The sequence below is a fragment of the Rhinolophus ferrumequinum genome, chromosome 7, assembly GCF_004115265.2.
Source record: "Rhinolophus ferrumequinum isolate MPI-CBG mRhiFer1 chromosome 7, mRhiFer1_v1.p, whole genome shotgun sequence".
Lineage (NCBI taxonomy): Eukaryota > Metazoa > Chordata > Mammalia > Chiroptera > Rhinolophidae > Rhinolophus > Rhinolophus ferrumequinum.
Genome location: NC_046290.1, coordinates 75,640,670 through 75,660,853, shown reverse-complemented (window position 1 = coordinate 75,660,853; position 20,184 = coordinate 75,640,670). Strand labels below are relative to the sequence as shown.

The window sequence follows — 20,184 nt, the reverse complement described above, 5'->3', positions numbered from 1 at the left end:
GGAAAGACACAAATAATTATCAAAATCTTTAAGAGAAACATGGTGGAAATTGTTAACTAATTAAAGAGGGATAAATGACACTTAAAGATGAATCTGAGGTTTTAAGTATGTATGATTGGAACTTTGATGGAACAAAGGATTACTATAAATAGAGAAATGGGGGAGGTAAAGTAGTTGAAGCCTGCAGGAGGTTGGAGGTTGAATTTTGTTCTTACTGAATTTGAGTAGGGGCTTGAAGAAACAGCTTTGAAACTCAGAAGCATCAATGCTAAAAATATCAGTTTGGAAGTCATCCTAATCAAAGTGATCTTTGATATGGGCCAAAAATGAGTCAAGGAAAGCAATCAAGATAAGAACAGATATCCAAGAATGTAGCTGTGAGAAACAAATACAATTAGAAAGAGAAAAGAGAAAGAGGAATGAGAAAATAGGAGAGAGATGTCAAAGTTCAAAAGAGTAGGAAGAAATCTAAAAATTCTATGGATAAACCAAGGATAATTCAAATTTCAAGATAGAAAAATTGGTGGTCTCAAATATTTCAGCAATAAAAGGTAATTGTTAACTAATTAAAGAGGGATAAATGACATGGGTGGAAATTGTTAACTAATTAAAGAGGGATAGCTCATTCAATCTACTAAGAAGACTTTCGGAAGTCGTCATAAAGTCTTTCATAAAATACACTGAAATCTCATCAAAATAAATCCAAAGTAGAATAGAAAAAAACAAACAAATAGAACTGGAGGTGCGGGGAGATGCCATAACAAATAATATTTCTGTTTCTTGAAATATTTACTAAAATATTTGTAGCCCATGGATATTGATTTCACTGATGTGGTACAGAATGCCATCAGATGATTAAATGTAAAACAATAATCTTTTACTTCATGAACATAACTGAATTTTTAAAATGTTGATTCATCTTCCCCTCAATTTGGCCAACTTACTAGCTCCAAAATATAAACATCAATACAAAAAAGAAAAAAAGAAAAACTGGGAGACAAAATTGAATATGTATCAGATTCCCTGATAGAGGAAACATTTGTAAGCTTAGAAGTGGTAGGGAAAAAAAAAATCATAGAAGAAAGCTCATTAGACTTGATTACATAAAAATAATAAATTTATGAATGCAAAAAGCACAAGTTGCTTAATAGGAAAATATGTGTAGGAAAATATGACAGAGTTAGTCAGTTTTCAAAAGAGCTAATGGAAAAATCCCAAGAAATGAATACTCAAGGCAGAAGGGAAGTATGGCCCATTTGCCTATCTCCTCCACTTTATCCTCCAGTTAGATTCTAAGCTTCATGAGAACAGAGCCCATTTCTGTGTTGTTTACTTTTGCAACCCAGCATTTAACACATTTTGTCTTGAGATGGATGGAGATGATGATGCTAGTTCCTCAGATAGGAACACAAAAAAAGGAGAGGGTTCCGTGTGAAGATGAACTCAGATTGCCTATGCTGGCTTTGTGGTGTAGTGGAACATCCAACTTGAGACGGTCAGTGCACATGTATAATCTAAGGGTTCTGGGGGAAAGTTCAAGCTAGAGGAATGGCTTTGAGAATAATAAGCGTATGCAGTCTTCATCACCCGGGGAAAGTATGTAGATTCAGAAAGGTCTGGGGAAAGAATGCTCAGGAAACCCAGTGTTTAAGAGAAAGGCAGAAGAAACAAGGAAAATCAGTGCACTATGTTCCCATGGGAGTTTGAGAATGAGAATGTTTTAGGGAGTAGGGTGCATTTCACAAAGGAAGAATAGCTGGGACATAGGACATGTTTTAAAAATGTTAGTTCTTATTATTATTGAAGAGAGATTAATGGTAGGGTGCTTTATTAATGTGGTATTGAATGCACCAAGGGACAGAATGGGGATGGAAAAGGGGAATCAATTGTCAAAGCTGCATAGAAAGCTGAACATGTAAACTTGGTGTGTTGTTATATGATAGCACACACTATGCAATGAATAAAACTCACCTGCAATGCAATTAAATGCAGCTGTAGTACGATGCAGCCAAGACAACAGGAAAAGCAACAGAGCCTATTTTAGAGTCTGTTTTTCACCCACACCAAGGATCTGAGCAATGACTCCAATTACATGTGACCATGACTCTCACTTATTAGATGGGGATACAAATGTCACGAGACTTCTTAAGTGAGAAAATTCAGAATACCAACAATTGAAGCAAATCTGAACTATTTTTATTTTATTGTTACTTAGTATCATCCTCAATTAAAATATTAAATGATATTAAATATTTTAGGGTGTCAGAATTAAAATAGCTATTAAATACTGGCAAAAGTTTTTCCTAAGATGATTACCATAAGAAAAGAGAGAGAATATCTTTTGTGAGGCTAGGTTAATATAATTATTTTTATGAGAATAAGATTATGTCTTATGGGATTGATCCCGGAGACAGGTACTCTTATCACAAAAGCAAAAAAGTAAAAATTAGTTTTGCTGTTCTACAAAATGTTGGCCTGACTGTACCAATAATCAAATTCTGAATCCCTACATGGTGTAGATTAAGCACTAATGAGTGTATTATTGTGTTGATATAAAAGTTAAATATGTTCAGGAAGGAAGACATAACTAAACAGGATAGGATCTATGTAGGAGATAACAGAATTTAAAGATTTACATTGCAGTGGTTGGATGCTGTTAGGTCAACGTCTTAAATTAGTTGTACGACACGTATGCTGTGCTCTGGGCTAAAAACACCTAGAAGTGGGCTATCAATCCCATTGCTAGATGTCCTGTCTTAAAATGCTAATATCAGCTTTGTATTCATTAATTATAAAAGTGTGGGCTGAATTGTGTACCGCTAAATTCATATGGTCTTAACTCCTAGTTCAAAAGAAGGTGATTGTATTTACAGATGGGGTGTTTAAAGAGTTAATTAATTTAAAACGAGGTCATTAGAGTGGGTCGTCATCTAATGTTACTGGTGTCTGTTTGAGAAAAGGAGATTAGAACACAGACACACATAGAGGGAAGGTCAGGTGTAGACACAGTGTGAAGACGATCATCTATAAGACCAGGAGAGAAAGCACAAAAGACATCAACCCTGCTGACACCTTGCTCTTGGACTTCTAGCCTCCAAATCTGAAGTACTGTGTTATAGCAGCCCTAGGTAACTAACACAAAAAGGAATGATGCTGAGCTTTCACTCAAGGTATTAAACTCCAGATTATAACAAGATAATTAAACAATTAGAAAATATGTCTGATAATTCCCAGATGATTTTTACTGATTTCCTCCTTCAAAATTTGCAGTCACTTTGGGAAAGGGAAGTTTGATGTCCACTTATTTCCTTGTAAACCAAAAGTTGCTGGGATCTGTAGTAATTCTGTGGATTTTCCCAGCAGCAACCTTGAGGAAGGAATCAGAGTTTGCTGCATACCCCTCAAAAGAAATGCATTTCACAACACATAAGTATACCTTGTGGATTTTACTGAAGATTTCATGCAAGACAGCGGAGAAGTTTTGCATCACACAACACTCAGCAAATTCCCATTAATCATTTTGTTTCTCCACTGACCATCCTTTTCTCCCCCGGGTAGCTCCTAATTCCTCTCCATGCACTCTTTTATGTAGAGTTATTTAGTTTTATCTCAGCCCTTTTAATCTTTGAGACCAGCTGACATGCAGGGCTATCAAAACATTTGCCCTATGTAGTCCATGACTCGTTAGAGAGGAATTTTTCTCTATTAAGCAAAATAAGATATTTTTTTCCTCCATAGTATTATGTTTCTGAGAAATAAACATTTGCTGCTCAGAGCAAGTCTCTTACTGTGGGTGAGACAAAATGAGCTCTCTGTGGTACCTACGTCTCTTCAGACACAACCCATCTGTGATAGAAAGAATAATGACCCACAAATATGTCCATGTCCTAATCCCTGGGCCCTGTGAATGTTGCCTTACATGGAAAAAGAGACTGGGCAGATGTGATTAAGTTAAGGATCTGGAGATGGCAGATTACCCTGGAAAATCACAAGGAGCAGGTGATGTGGTGATGGAAACACAGATGGGAGTGTCATGTTTTGAAGTTGGGGGAAGTGGACCCAAGCCAAGAATTCCAGGTGACGAAAGCAAGGAAACAGATTCTCCTTTCTGTGCCTTCAGAAAGAACCAGCCCTGCGGGCACCTTGTCTCTAGCTCAGAAAAACTGAGTTTGGACTTCTGGTCTCCAGAACTGTAAGAGGATAATACACTTGTCTTATTTTCAGCCATGTAATTTGTTATAGCAGCAATGGTAAACTAATACACCATCCCATCTCCTTTCCCTCTTCTGTGGGACTCACTTGCCCCAGTTCACCAGGCAGGAGTCCTTCTGCATCAGTCAAAACATAATGGCTCTTGGATTTGTAGAAATGATGAGTAGCGGTTGGTACCAACCTGTCCACAGAAGATTGGGCATAAATCTCTACCAGAGTGTGTAACAAAGAATTAACCTTGTCCAAAGAGAGGTTTGACTTCTGCCCCTGGCTCCTGGGAGGTGACTTCTAAGGTCTTGGAATGCCTTTCCTGATAAAAGTGTTTTTGTTCACTGGGGTTTCTACACCATGGCAGATGATTTATGGTAACATGTGATTTATGGTAGGGGCCCTGGGTCGCACAATGAGGTAGTTGGCTATGTCTACGTAAGTGAGCCCCAGTCAAAACTCTGGTTACTAGTGCTTAGATGAACTTCCCTGATTGGCAATACTCTGTATGGTCTGTATTGTCACATATCATTACTGGGAGTACCAGGCAATGTCTGCACAACTCTACTGAGAGGACAACTGGAAGAGTATGTGTAGAAGTCTCTCGACCCCTGCCCTACGTGCCTCTTCCCTTGGCTGCTTTTTAATCTGTATCCTTTCACTATAATAAACCATCACCAGGAGTATACCAGTTTCTCTGAGTTCTCTGAGATAAATACCATATGATCTCAGTATGGTTTTTGCTTTATTTTATCTTTTATCCCTGTCCTTCAAGCAAATTTTGTTTTTGGTATCTCACACTCCTCTTTTCTGCTATGGTATATTAGATATCTTTATTCATCACAAAAGGCTGGATGCCTTAAATCAATTTTTCAACTTATGTAACAAGTAAATCTACCTTGGAGGAGTAGTTTTGTTTTGAAAACCTATTGCACTGTGCTTCAAGAGTGGCTAGCAATGAGAATTCTTCTCGGGATGCATTAATTCAGATTTAGATATACAGTTGATTCTCATTATTTGTTGTAGTTCTGTTCTATAAGGTTGCTGCAAACACTGAATTAGTGAAGACTGAACCATTGCCCCTAGGGCAAATACAGGGTTAGTTTCCTGTAAACCTCTGGACTCGAAATTTTATCAACTAATGAATACTTAACTTTGTTTTAAGCATGCTTAGGTTTAAAGACAGCGTATCTAATATACCAGAACTTTAGCCAACAGCACTATAACTCATGCCTCAAAGAAACTTATCTAATGCCTGTATTTTTTCCCTAGCACGTCACAGCCTTCCTGTACCCAGGAGGACTAGATAGCATTTCCGCACTACTCTTAGGGACCATTTTAAATGGCGAAATCACCAACAAAAAGCACAAAAATGTGGAAAATGTGCACTAAATAGATCATGAAAAGGACACTTGTTTACAGGATGAGAGCTAAAACAAGAAGGCAAAACATTGCCTTGTTTGACCTCAGCTGGGAACTGGCATGTGGGACAACTCAAATGTTTTGCTCTCTGTGTTTGCCCACTAATCACTGCAGAAGTGCTGTGAGTATTGATTTTGGGGGTTACAAGTAAAGTCTAGCAAGTAGGCAAAGTCACAAAAACTGAATCTACAAATAATGAGAATTGATTGTATCATCTGGGAGAAATGCTGATTGCTCTAAGATATCTTTCAAAGGAAATCGGTACTTTGGTTATGATGTTCATGTCTCTGTCGGGAATGAGAGCGCCTTATATTTTTCCTACCTCATCATTCTGTGGGGAGCAAGACCAGGATCTCCATCCCTTTAGTCTGCCTCATGCAGCAATATGTGCGGTGGGAAGTCGTCAGTCTTGGTGAGGAATTTAGTGTTCCACTTGGACGATGAGAGGACCCACGCATGCTTTGCAGTAATCAAAGTCCTGGGGTAGTTGTGAGGAAAGAGGTAGAGAAGGGAAGAAACCAAGCATGAGAGGGTAGTTTCTAGATACTAGGGAAGGAGGAGGAAGAAGAAGGAGGAAGAAAGAGGGGAAGTAGCTGAGTGTTTCCCAGATAGATTATGAGTAAGACAGTAAGATCGAAGACTCTGTAGTGATGGACAGATCCAGGCTAATTTGCAGCTATTGTAAGGCTTGACAGCAGGATTACTTTGTGTTTGTGTGTTGTTGTTTGTTTGTTTTTTGTAGTAAAGAGCCTACTTCTTCACATTTGTTATAGAGAGCTCATCATCTTTGCTAAGATTCTGAGAGTATTGTTAGAGCGCATGGATGATCTCTGAACCGATGACTGCAGCAGACTGAGCCTTCAATCAGGACCAATAGTAACTGTAACTAGTATTCACTGAAGGCTTTTTATGCTGTAAGTTCTGTTCTAAGCCCTTTACATGTTTGAGGCACTTAAACCTTACAATAGGATTTGTTAAAATTAAATATATTGGGGTGACACTTGTTAATAAAATTATATAGTTTTCAAGTGTACATGTCTACAATACATCATCTATATATTGCATTGTGTTCACCACCCAGTGTGTTCTTCTTCCATCACTATATATTTAACCCCCTTTACCCTCTCCTACCTACCTCCCTCCTTACCCTCTGGTAACCACTAAACTGTTGTCGGTGTCTGACTGTTTGTTTGTTTGTCTTGTTCATTTGCTTTCAGTTTTATATCCGACATATGAGTGAAGTCATATGGCTCTTGACTTTTTCTGTCTCACTTTTTTTTGCTTAGCATGGTAATCTCAAGATCCATCCAGTTGTTGCACATGGACGTATTTCATCTTTTCTTATGGCTGGGTAATATCCCATTGTATATATGTACCACATCCAATCAACTGTCGAAGGACACTTCAGTTATTTCCATGTCTTGGCCACTGTGAATAATGCTGCAATGAACATTGGGGTACCTTTATCTTTACATATAAATGTTTTCAGATTTTTTGGGGTAGATACCCAGAAGAGAGATGGCTAGGTTGTATTGTAATTCTATCCTTAATTTTTTCAGGAACCTCCACACTGTCTTTCATAGCAGCTGTACCATTCTACATTCCTACCAACAGCGTATGAGGGTTCCTTCTTCTCCACAGCCTCTCCAACACTTGTTATTACTTGTCTTGTTACTAATAGCCATTCCAACAGGTGTGAGGTGGTATCTTGTTGTAGTTTTGATTTGCATTTCCCTAATAGCTAGTAAAGTTGAGCAATTTTCATTTATCTGTTGGTCATTTGTATGTCTTCTTGGGAGAAGTGTCTGTTCAGGTCCTCTGTCCATTTTTTAATTGGATTGTTTGTTTTCTTGTTGTTGAGTTATTGTATATATAAGAGTTTCTGTATATATATATTCTGTATATATAAGAGTATTGTATATATAAGAGTATATATATTGTATATATAAGAGTTTCTGTATATATTTTGGATATTAGCCCCTTATCAGAGGTGTTCTTTGCAAATACCTTCTCTCATTTGATTGGTTGCCTCTTTATTTTGTTGATGGTTTCCTTTGATGTGCAGAAGCTTTTTAGTTTAGCAAAAAAAAAATTCATTTATTTTTCCTTTTACTTCCCTTGCCTTTGAGGTCAAATTCATAAAATCTTCTCTAAGACCAAGGTCCACAGTTTAGTACCTATGTATTCTTCTATGCAATTTATTGTTTCAAATCTTCTATGTAGATCTTTGATCCATTTTGAGTTAATTTTAATGTATGGTGACAGATAGCAGTCTAGTTTCATTCTTTTACATGTGGGTTTCCAATTTTCCCAGCACCGTTTATTAAATGCTTTTGGCTCCTTTGTATGCCTTTGGCTCCTTTGTTAAAAATTATTTGCCCACATATATGTGAATTTATTTCTGGGTTCTCAATTCTAGCCCATTGGTCTATGTGTCTTTTTCTGCCAATCTCATGATGTGTTTTTTCTTTCTGTCTTTCTTTCTTTTTTTTTAAGGAAGGCACAGTGGCCCATACAGGGACCTAACCGGCAACTTTGGTGTTATTAGCACCATAATCTAACCAACTGAACTACCTGGCTACCCGCTACCATGATGTTTCGACTATTGTAACTTTGTAGTATAATTTGAAGTAGGGAGTGTGATACCTCTGTTCTTGTTCTTTTTTCTCAGGATTGCTATTGCTTTGGCTATTCAGGATCTTTTGTGATTCCATACAGATCTGATGATTTTTGTTGTTGTTCTATTTCTTTAAAATATGCCATTGAGATTTTGATGGGGATTGCATTAAATCTGTATATTACGTTAGGTAATATGGCCATTTTAATTATGTTGATTTCTTTCAATCCATGAACATGGAATAACTTTCCATTTCTTAGTGTCTTCTTCAATTTCTTTCAATAACGTCTTGTAGTTTTCATTGTATAGGTCCTTCAACATCCTTTAAGTTTATTCCTAGGTATTTTATTATTTTTATTGCAATTGCAAAAGGAATTTGTTTTTCCTTTTTTTCCTGAAATTTTATTGTTAGTATACAGGAAAGTAATGGATTTTTTTTACATTGATTTTGTATCCCATAACTTTACTGTATTTGTTCACTGTTGCTAATAGATTTTGGTGGAGTCTTCAGGGTTTTCTATATAAAGAATCATGTCATCTACAAAAAGGAACAATTTGACTTCTTCATTCTCACTTTGGATGCCTTTTATTTCTTTCTCTTGCCTGATTGTTTTGGCTAGGAATTCCACTACTATGTTGAATCACAGTGGTCAGAGAGTGCATCCTTTTCTTGTTCCTGACCTTAGAGAAAAAGCTTTCAGTTTTTCACCACTAAGTATGATATTAGCTGAGGCTTTTTCGTATATGGCCTTTATTGTTTTGAGGTACTTTCCCTCTATTCCCTTTTCATTAAGTGTTTTAATCATAAATGGATGTCGTATCGTGTCAAATGCTTTTTCTGCATCTATTGATAATGATCATATGAGTTTTGTCCTTTATTTTGTTTATGTGATGTATCACATTGATTAATTTATATATGTTGAACCATGCTTGTGCCCCAGGAATGAACCCCACTTGATTGTGATGTATAATTTTTTAAATGTATTGTTGTATTCAGTTTGCTAGTATTTTGTTTAGGATTTTTCATCTGTGTTCATCAGAGATACTGGTCTGCAGTCTCCTTTTTTGTGTGTTATCCTTACCAAATTTTGGTACAAGAGTAAGGTTAGCCTCATAAAATGAGTTAGGAAGTATTGCTTCTTCTTCAATCTTTTGGAATAGTTTGAGGAGGACGGGTGTTAAATCATCTTTGAATGCTTGGTAAATTTACTAGTGAAACCATTTGGTCCTGGACTTTTGCTTTTCGGGAGGTTTTGCATGATTGTTTTAATTTCCTTACTGTTGATCAGGGTATTTAGATGTTCCAGTTCTTTGTGATTCAGTCTAGGAAGATTATACATTTCTAAGCACTTGTCTATTTCTTCTAGGTTATTGAATTTGTTTGCATATAGTCCTTCATAATATTCTTGTATGATCCTTTGTTACAGTAGGATTTTGAGGTAGAAATAGTATCATCCTCAGTTTGTAGACAAGATTAGGCATAGGTTAGGGAACTTGCTCTAAAGGTCATACCTTGAGTACAGTGATAGACTTAAGACTCAAAGAAGGCCTTGCGCTCACACAGCCCCTACCCTTAAGCACGATGCTGTACTGTTCTTTCTCGAGGAGGAAAGGAACGTAATTTTTTTTTAAAGTTCGAATTTCACTTGTTTGAATGTTAAGATTAATCTTTAAAATTGAGCTAAAAGGTACAAAATCTATTATGAAATAAAATTAAAATGGGACACCATTATTGACAATACATTTTCACAGTGTAGACTTGGGCGGTTTTTGTTTATAAAATGTTTGTTTAACAGTAGTATTTAGTAATCTGGTGATGCATCTGATAATCCTCTTTCAAAGCAATAGGAGAACTGGGAGAGGAACTTCAGGATCAGTTTGTGCAGGTCTTTGTATCACACAGAAGGAATAGGGGCAAAGGAGTGGAGAGCCCAGTGAGGAGTGTAGTAGGTGGGCAGAAGTCCAGTGTCCTAGGGGAAGGTGGCCAAGGTGGAATGTGTTCCTTCAAGAACTCAGAGGCAGAAGCCAAGGTCACTGGTAATCTAAGAAGGGCTGGGTGGACACAGGGCCAGAGAGTCCGCTGTGAGAAAGCTGAGTCAGAAAAGAGTCAAAGACAGAGGGGCAGATAGATAGGGAGGATAGATTGCATGAGCAAGACAGTGTAGCCAGAAATGGGTGTAGAGGTCAGAACAAGGAGTACTTTAAAAAGGCAGACTAAGAAATGAAAGTCAGATCAAAAGTCAAAGGTCGGCCTTGGCCAACTTAAGTCTGAAACCCATGATGAATTGGAGCCCTGGACTCTTTGGCCCAGTGACCCTGTAAGGGATGTGGGTGAGAGGCTGGTGCCAAACCAGACAGAGAGCTACTGGCTAGGACCGAAGGAGGAGACGGAGCCCAAGGATGGGAAGTAGAGAAGCAAGACAAATACATTTTAAATATTTCTACATAGAGCTAGAGCTATAGGAGTGAATTGTCCTTTTAGGGAGGAAATAGATGGGTCCCTTCAGTTACCCACGTGTTCTATTTTATAGTTTCATGGTTGCTTGATCCTTAACCAGAACTATGTCTCTTTAAACTTTGTTGCTTTTTGGGGAGACAGGATGTTTAATATTTCTTTCTTCTGTATGCAGTTAGATACCTGTATCTTAAGCTGATGCTTGTTTCTGGGGTAATACATGATTTTGGAGGGGAGATGGGAATAAATGTTGGGAGCTTCACATAGGAACTTAGTAATGAAAAAGATGAGTAGGGATGATCTTTATGTTGGGGAAGAGATCATAAAAAGCATTTGAAAGACTTAAACAACTTTGATTTATCCACTCAATGAATTGAGGTTGAACACTTACTACATTCAGGACTCTGCTAACTGTTGGAGTTACTCCAAAGAGAGAGACAAGACCCGTGGACTCCTGGAGGTTACGTTTATCTGCTAAGTTTGCTCAGTATATCTTCTTCTAGCGTTGGGTGTCATTTACTACTGAAAACCTCAGGATGCACTAAAGTTTGATTTTTAAGCTCTGCTCTAGTTATGTTATGGATGTTGGTATTGTTTATTTGTTTGTTTGTTTATTAAGACTATTATCCTCTGAAAGTGAAAGGTGCTGTTCTCCTGAAGGGAGTGGACATTGCTATTGTCAGTTATCTTATATAAAAAAAAAAATTGATCCTAAGACAGGAAATGAAGACAGGGAGGTAGACCCTTCACCGTAGGGAAGAAGAAATAGTTCTCTGGGGCCCTCAGGGGAGCCTAGTTTCCAAGGGCACAGAGTCAAGAATTCTCCCATTGGTCGGAATAAGTTGGTTCCTGCCCAAGGAAGCAGCCCTTGGATTTGTCAGGGAGATAACTGAATGGGCCTGGAGATGCTGACTCTGAAAGTAGCCATGGCTAGTAGAGTTATAATTTATTTTCTTTGCTGTATTTGCAGCCTTTAGTAAAAAAATTGTCAATAGTTGCCACTTGGTCTCTGCTCTCTCTGTAGGGCATTACATTTGAGACAAAGCTGCGAGGGCAGAGTGGCAATGGCCTCTGTACAGGGTTGAATAGTGACTTCTCATCCCCTCAAATTCATGTCATTCCCAGAACCTCAGATGTGATCTTATTTGGAAATAAGGTCATTGCAGATGCAATTGCTTAAGTTAAACCGGTCATACCACTTAATCCAATATGACCATTGCCTTTATGAGAAGAGAAGAGGTACAGAGGTGTAGACAGATGTGGAGGACAATGCCATGGAAGATGAAGGCAAAGGCAGAGGTGGGAGTGAGGTGTCTACAAGTCACAAGGTGCCAAGGATTGCCAGCAACAGGAGGAGCTAGGAAGAGGCAAGGAAGAAGTCTCCCGTAGAGCCTTCAGAGAGAGCATGGCCCTGCTGATACCTTGATTTCAGACTTCCAGCCTCCAGACCTATCAGAGAATAAATTTCTGTCATTTTAAGCCATTCTGTTTGTGCTACTTTGTTATAGCAGCCTTAGGAAACCAAGGCAGCCTCCTATTCATAAATGTTATTCACAGGTGGCTGAAACATACTGTTAAAATGATAGAAAGGGATTGTATTCTTTTATTCTAAGAATCACATTTTACATTTCTGAAAAAGGGGTCAACATTACAATTGTAGTCTATATTTTTGACGTAATTGTTGCAGGAAGAGTCTCACCTGAAACAAAGTATGACCTCATTTTCTCTCCATATTTAAAGTTTATTTTTATTTTATTCCAACTGGATGGAAGAAACTTAATCTTGATCAAGCTGCCTTTATTCCCCCATGCCTCAGAATTTATACCTACATTTTGAAATACATGTGTAGTCAGTATTACAGCGTGGAAGTGGGGAAAGCTACGTTTTTTTCTGGCACCATCTTTCCCTGCTAGGTACATTCATTCTTCCCTCTGGGCTTCTGTCCTTGGTCCCTGTGGGTCAATGTTGAGATTTCTTTGTTCCTTTGCTCCTGGCCCTCCAAGTCTATTGTTGCTCTCTGCTAAGTTCAAGCTGTGCTGGGGTGTGGAGATTTCCAGGATGTTCTCTAAAGTCCTATTTTCTACACACACTGAACAGCTACTCTCTCCCTCAGGGCTTGAGGATTGCCTCAAATTATTTTTTTTTTATCTCTGCTTTCTGATGTCACCTCCCTCCCATGTGGTTATGAACACAGCCTGACTGCTCTGAGTGCAAGCTAGGGAAGGGGGAGGTGGGGAAATATTGGGGGGTGAGAATGACGAGTTAGTGTTTAAAAACTACTGTATATCCACAGTTCTCTTTTAGAAAAATCATTACTAAACCTACCCCAAAATCCGACGAAAGTACTCTTCCTTTTCTAGGTGGCCCTCTCATGTCCTCCTCTGACCCACCACGCCACGAGTTAGATCTCCATCCAGAAGGTGGTCCTGCAGGTAAAGCAGCACCTGACCACGTACATGGGTGATACGAGTCCATTCTCCAGCCTCTCCAAAGTTATGTAGGTAAGTCTGGCTGAAGTTACTGCCTCCATCGTCTGGGGGTTGCTGCTTGGTCTCCCAGGACAGTTCTATTGTCTCCAGGTTGCTCAGCCACCTGTGCTGGCAGAACTTTCCACCTGGGATAAATGTCTGTTGGGCCTCGCGTAACAGATACTGAGCAAGTCATTGTTTAAAGCAGTAGGCAACGTGGGCTGGTTCCTCACATGGATCTGCAGCCACAGCTTCTTCCTTCTGAGAGTGGAGAAGAAGTCTCTGGCTCAGGTCTGGCTCCAGGGGGAAAACAGGCGGAGGCAGCCTCGGTCTTTGCAGGTCATGTGTGGCTCCACTCAATGGACCCTCTCTGTTTTCTGAGATCATTTAAGTCCTCACTAGCATCTAGACTAGTAGCTTTATGAGTGAAGTCTATCATGTATTGTCCATCTTTCCCTTAAGCAAAGCAAAGAAGAATGGTGTAAGTACCCTCAATTTCTTAGAAATTCTGGGACTGAGCAATAACCTTCATGGATTTGTGATTTTAGGAAATGAGACGTTAGGAAAGCTATAGATGAGCTCTCTCTCATATTAGGGGGAAAAAAAGGAAATGAAACAAATGGGGGCTGATGGATTGTGGGGAGAATTCAGTTCTTGGCCCCGGTGGTAATATTCTCAGTAAAGGATTATAGGTTATGCAGTTAATGGGTTAACTAATAGAAGGAGCCAGGAAGGCGCCCAAACAGATTCACCAGCCATTACGGAGGGCCAAGTGTATTGTTATACCATCAGAATTCTGTCCTTTTGAAACTTGACCACTCCAAGATTGCTCCATAATTGCTCTCTTTTCTTTTTGGGGATCCCTTTTTTAGATACAAAATACTTTCTTAAATGACAGCATATCTCATTTGTACTAAGGGAACCAAGAAAGCACATTTGTGTCCTCACTTGAACCAGAGTTAAAAAAGCAGTCTCCCTTCCTGGGTGGTGGCATGGTGACAGCATTAGGAATCAAAGCTAGAGGGCCATTGGAGGGGGAAACTGGGGCTCCTCGTATACCCACTTGCATATTTTTGTTTCCATAGATCCCACTTCTGCTGAAGTCATAAAGGGTTGGTGGTTTGATTTTAAGAGGCAGTGAAATTCCTTCTAAGTTCTAATACTGAAGAGAAGGCAGAGGTATTCTGGGCATGTCAGAATTGGCCCAGCCCCAGGCCAGCACCGGTTACCTTACGGGACCTTGTCGGGTTACGGCAAGTTCTGAGGCGAATGATCTTCCTACTCACTCAGGAGTGTGAGGCTTAGCTTACTTGGCTTTGGGGCTTAGCAGAAGGATAAAATCTGGGACTGGCACTGCCAGTCAACAGGGCTTGGCTTCCCTGGCAGTCCTGGCTGCACGGCTCGTAAATAATTTGACCTTCTGGCTGGCATGGGCATGGTAATGTGGGATCTTATACACCAGAGAGCAATATTTCAGAAATCTCTATTAAAAGCTTTTTCCCTATACCAAATATTTGAGAGGAAACGGTCTCCCAAAATATTAAAATAAACATTTTAAAAGGAGGGGGAAATTTTTATTGTTTGGTAGGAAAGAAGAAACAAATCTGAAAGTTTGGATTTGGAGAAAAGTGCTCATCTTCTTGAATAAATGTGCGTGGATCTTATTTTGCTACAATTTGGGCATCTCCAAGCCTAAACTTAGATACTTGGAATTACTCAGAGAATGATGCTTCGGTGTCTCTGTAGGATGGCTATGTTATTTTGAGTATAGTGTTGAATTATTTTGATCATTCATGCTAATATATTCATTCAATGTATTGTGATGAGTTCTTTCTCCTCCACACTCATGTTTCCCTCCTTTCTGAATAACATTTATGTCCCAAAAAATGCTTATAGGAAGTTTTGTTGGGGACAAGGAGCATGGAGTCACCCTAAATTTGAGAAATTCTGGGTTAAATAAAAATTAAATTTCTTTTCAGAAAGATTTCTCCAAAGTCTTTAATATGTTCTCTCTATATTTTAATTTCTACCTCCCCCCGACCTTTTTGGGTAGATATCTGTTAATATTGTTCAGGATACTTTTCCTGTAAGAACCTTTGGGAAACACTGTTTGATTCTCAGAAGACAGTGAGATGCAATTTGTTTAATCAGAAGCAGAGAGATTTCAGCAGTTGGTTGTGAAAATAAAGCCCTGGAACAACTATTATCTCCTTTTTCAGAAGGCCTTATGAGAAAGACATGTATTTGTCTCAGATAACATTATACAGTCTTCTAAAGAAGGAGGAAAATGAACCAGAGGACCCTGCCATTCTTTTGGTTTTAGGAAGCAGATTTTTAGAACATTTTATCAAATAATATACCTCCGCATGAAAAGGATAGAGAACCAAATCTTAGAAAGTGTCTCTATCTACTGTTGAGTAACAAATTCACCAACACATAGTAGGTTAAAACAATAAGTATATATCACCGCACAGTTTCTACAAGTCAGGAGTTCAGAAGTGGTTTAGCTCGATGGGTCTGGCTGAGTCGCTCATGAAGTTGCAGTCAGGATGTGGGCTGCAGTATTCTTAAGCCCTGGCAAAGGTGAAGGTCTGCTTCCAGTATGGCCTGTGACCTGCACGTCTGTGACCTCAGCTCCTCACCAGGTGTGCCTCTCTTTCGGCTGTGTGAGTGTCCTCATGACATGACAGCTAGCTGCTTCACCCACCACGAGTGATCCAAGCAAGTGAGTGAAGAAGACACCATCGTCTTTCAAGACTTAGTCTCTGAAGTTGTATACTGTCTCTTCTGCATTATTCTCTTTGAGAAGTGAGTCACTAAGTCCAGCTCACACTCAAGGGAGGACATTTAGGCATCACCTGTTATAAGAAAGAGAATCGAAGAATTGTTCACATATTTTAAAGCCACCACAGAAGGTTTAAATAACGATATAAGAAGAAGGGGCAAGGTCGGGCAGTGCCTGGATTAATTAGTTCAGCATCTCAATGCCATCATCAAGGATCTGAGTTCTTTCCATCTTCTGTTCTGCGTGATTGGTACCTTGGCTTTGTGCTCAAGTTAGCTCCTAACATAGATGCAAAATGACTGTTCAAGTACCATGCCCCGTCACAACAACAGCCAGCAGGACAAATGGATTGTGACATGAGCTTTGAGTAAGGAGCCCTTTCCTGGGAACCCTCAGTGGTTTCCAGTCTTGACTCCCTTATCAGAACTGCGTCACATATTCAAGACTAAGCCAATCACAGGCAAGAGGAGCGGGGCTGCCATGAATGGCTTCCATAGGTCAAGGTGTATTCCTGAGCTAGGGACAGGACACCTGTCCTGAGGTAGACGCTGAAACAAATCAGAGTTCCCTTTACAGGGAAGAGAGAGAAACGGATACTGGGTTGACAGTAAACAGCCAGCTGTGGTCCTTGCCCTCCTTCCCTAATGGTCTTCCAGTCGCTGTGACATGTGTACCAGGCAACGTCACCCCTTTTGTAGAATATAAAAGCTTGCACTTCAAGCAGAAGATTCAGTCTTGGGAGCCGCTCAGTAGTTTTTGCCATAAAACTCATTCTGGTTAAAAGATGTAAAAAAATTTGAGAAAATATAATTTCAGAATACATCTTTAACAATATTTGGTGGTGGTGGAAGAGAGAGTGTAGAGATTAAACTAAATTCACCACTTACATAGGAACCACGATAACACCTAGGGTGAGAAGAAGGCGACTGCATTTCTTCTTATCTGGTGTTAATAGCAGATAGACTGAAATTTGTCATTTGTCCTAATGGGAGCCTAACATTTAAACACAAATCTCGCGCTGTGGATTAAATGGCCTGGTGTTGAACTGGTTGTCTTTTATTTCCCGTCTGTCTCACACCCTCTGCTCGCTCCATGCTCTTGCTACAGTAAATCAGAGCCAGCATAAGGCAGGCGATAGAGGGCCATATGCCTCATTGCCCCTTTATGCTCTTGAGACCTGCCGAGCTCTGCAGAGTGACCTCAGCATTGCTCACCCAGAGTGTATCTCCCCGGTACTTTGTCATGTCTGGGTTTCACTATTGTTTTCGGTATTTCCTGGGATTTTTACAATTGCTGGATAATTGCCTGAAGACAAATTCAGGGGAATAGAAGGGTGGGGAAAAAGCAAAAATAATCCGCCGATTTTTGGAGGAAAGCTAAACTTGCTTAGTCCAAAGGAATTTGGTTAGGTGCTTTGCCCTTAATAGGTTTTTATTCATTCATTCATTCACTCACTCATTCACTCACTCATTTAGCTTTGAGTCTATCTGCAGGCTTCAGTTTCCTATCGTTCAGGTGGCAAGTGAATGATTAGGAGTGGAAAATATTATTTGTCATACAGGAATTGCCTTGACAAATTGAGGAACATAGGAGTTCCAGTACAGAGAATTAATTCCTTAAGGATTTTGCCTGCCCTGAAAATGTATAAAGGTCGCTGTGCAGATTTCTCATTTCCTATTGAATGCTGTGTCAGTCCTGCACATGTTCAGAGAAAGAAAGGAAGATATCTTTTTAAAGTCAACTTGACAATAATTGGGAAATCTAGTTAAAATGTTTGTAGCCAGCACAAGCTCCTTAGAGCTTGTGTAAGGAAAAGCCCTTACCTGGAGGCCAGTCCGCTGCAGAGGTGATTTGCAGAGGTATTGGCTTCCGAGGCCCAGGGGCGGTGCGTGGGGATGCATGAAACTCTGACTCAGTGACTCCCCAACCCACTGGCCTGTTTAAAACACTTTGGCCAAATTCCTTAGTTAAGGAATTTGCCTTATTTGGCAAAATATCTTCATGTTTCCTCTTTTTGGATTATGTATTTAAGTAGCATAGCTCTTTACAAAATATTCATATAATTTCACAATTAAATGCAATATTTTGCCAAGATTAATCTGAAACTTAAGGCATTGTAGGCCCCCCCTAAGAGTAAAGCTACTAACAAAGCCCGTAGAAATAAATGTGTAATCTAAAAATATTAGCACCGTTTGCTAAATTATCCTTTTCCTTTTGTTGTGGAGGAGAGAAGAGTGTTACCCACTCTGTCATATTGACCTCGATCAGCTCAAACTCTAGATAGAAAACGTATGTAATTATTATGTATGTATCTTAATGAAAAGTATGCATACAATGACATAAAGTGTGCCAAGTTAGATATGCTCTATAATAGTTTTGTTTTGTTTTCAAACTGGGACACACATACCCCAGGGGGTACATAAAGATTTTCCAGTGAGTATGTAAGTTGGGATTATTTTCAGGAATAGACTTCCATTCTTTAACTTCTAAATGTATTCTGTCCTAAATTGGCCACTCAAGGGTGTGCCTGGGGTCTATGGGCATTCTTTTTCCATCTCCCCCTCTCTGATTTCCTTTCTCCCACTTCACTCATCCTAAATTTGACTCTGATGCCTTGCTCAGGACTTAACCATCAAAGTACCAAAGGGACACGTTGAGACTTCACAGCTCATGAGGGAGCGACCGTTTGACCATTTTAACTGTTTAAATTTATGATAAAAATTCTAGACATTAACTTAAAAGTCTGTGGGATGAAGATAGTTTGCAAAATTCTTTTAGGGGATGTATGTGCAAAAATATCTGAAGACGACTGCTCTAGAATGCCGTATGATGTCAAAGTGAAAGGAACAGGAACAATCCACAGCACAATTGCCAAGGAAGGAAGCCGCTGGCATTCACCCCTCTGTGTCTCTCTGCCTTTCTCCTGCAGTTTTCCGCATAGAGATTTCCGGTCAGGCTTCCCCAGTCTAGGACCCCCAAAGCTCCAGACCTTTTGTCAATTCTCTGCTGTGTATTCCATTCTGGGTTTCATTTCCTTGGAGCCCTGACCTCTAAGAGCAGGAATCAAATCATTCAACTCATTATTTTTAAAGACTCCATGCGCTTTTATAATGAACATTGATACTTTCTTTTTTGACTGCCCATCATGTGGTTTGGAAATTTTCCCATCTTTTGGATCTAGATTGGATGCTAACCCCGTCTCCCATGATAAAACACGAACACTCCAGATGGTCCCTTTATTAACTCCACATAGTAATAGACATCACTTGTAAGCACTTAACAAGTAGCAACTCCTTTAATCCTCAAACAACCCTTTGAAGTGGGTACCACTATTATCAACTTGATGCATTTGAGGAAACTGAAGCACAGAGAGAGAAAGTAACTTGCTTATGGTCACACAGCAAGTAATTGGCAGAGACAAGATTTGAATCCAAGGAATATGACTCCAGAGTCTAAGGTCTAAGTCACCATGCAAAGGCACATGGCCCAAGTTCAATTGTCAGATACAATCCCTGTAGATGTCTATTCAAGAGCTGGTGCTTCAGAGAAGCAGTGACGGGAGACTATCGAGGACTGGGGAGTGGCACTGCAGCTGCTGTGTGGACTTTCCCAGGGCAGTAATGGCAGTGCTGGTCACTGATAGTGACTGGGGTCCAGGGCTGGCTTGGGATGCCCAGCCGTATACCGTACAGCTCGAAGTGCCAGCAGGGGCAGCTGTGGACTGCTGCTGGGTGTGACTGTGATTGTGGCTCTGGATGTGCTCCTCTCTACTTGCTTCTCTCTCCCTCCTGGTAGTCCTGGGAAAGCCTATCTATCTATCATCTATCTATCTATCTATCTATCTATCTATCTATCTATCTATCTATCATCTATCTATCTGATATAACTATAAACTCTCTACATAGTTATACTTACAACTGTACACTGTATATAATACATAGCTTCTATATATTATATCAGCCAGAAGGGGCTCCTGTTGCTTGCAGCTAAGGACCCTGTCTGAAGGTCAGGATGGGTGCTTCTTCATGTTTGTGTCTTTCTTGGCTTCCAGCATAAAAGCCTGCATGGCGCAGGTGCTCAAAACACATTTGTTACATGAATAATGAGCTGATGCACAACAAGGTGTTAGCGGATGATAATGACTTATAGGGACAATGCTTCTTGTAACATTAGCATTTAGATGCAAGCCCTTAATGTCCCAAGGCACTGGTTGTAACCCATTAATGGGCCCTGAAAT

The 20,184-nt window shown here is 39.7% G+C and overlaps 1 long non-coding RNA gene across 2 annotated transcripts in view; it reads left to right on the top strand.

Annotated features, from left to right (window-relative positions):
* LOC117025315 (uncharacterized) overlaps positions 1-20,184 on the top strand; it is a 271,870-nt gene that overhangs the window by 148,317 nt on the left and 103,369 nt on the right. For both annotated transcript variants that reach the window (XR_004423579.1, XR_004423580.1), the window contains exon 2: positions 13,055-13,195. This is a non-coding gene — a long non-coding RNA (uncharacterized LOC117025315). The remainder of the gene's footprint in view (positions 1-13,054; positions 13,196-20,184) is intronic.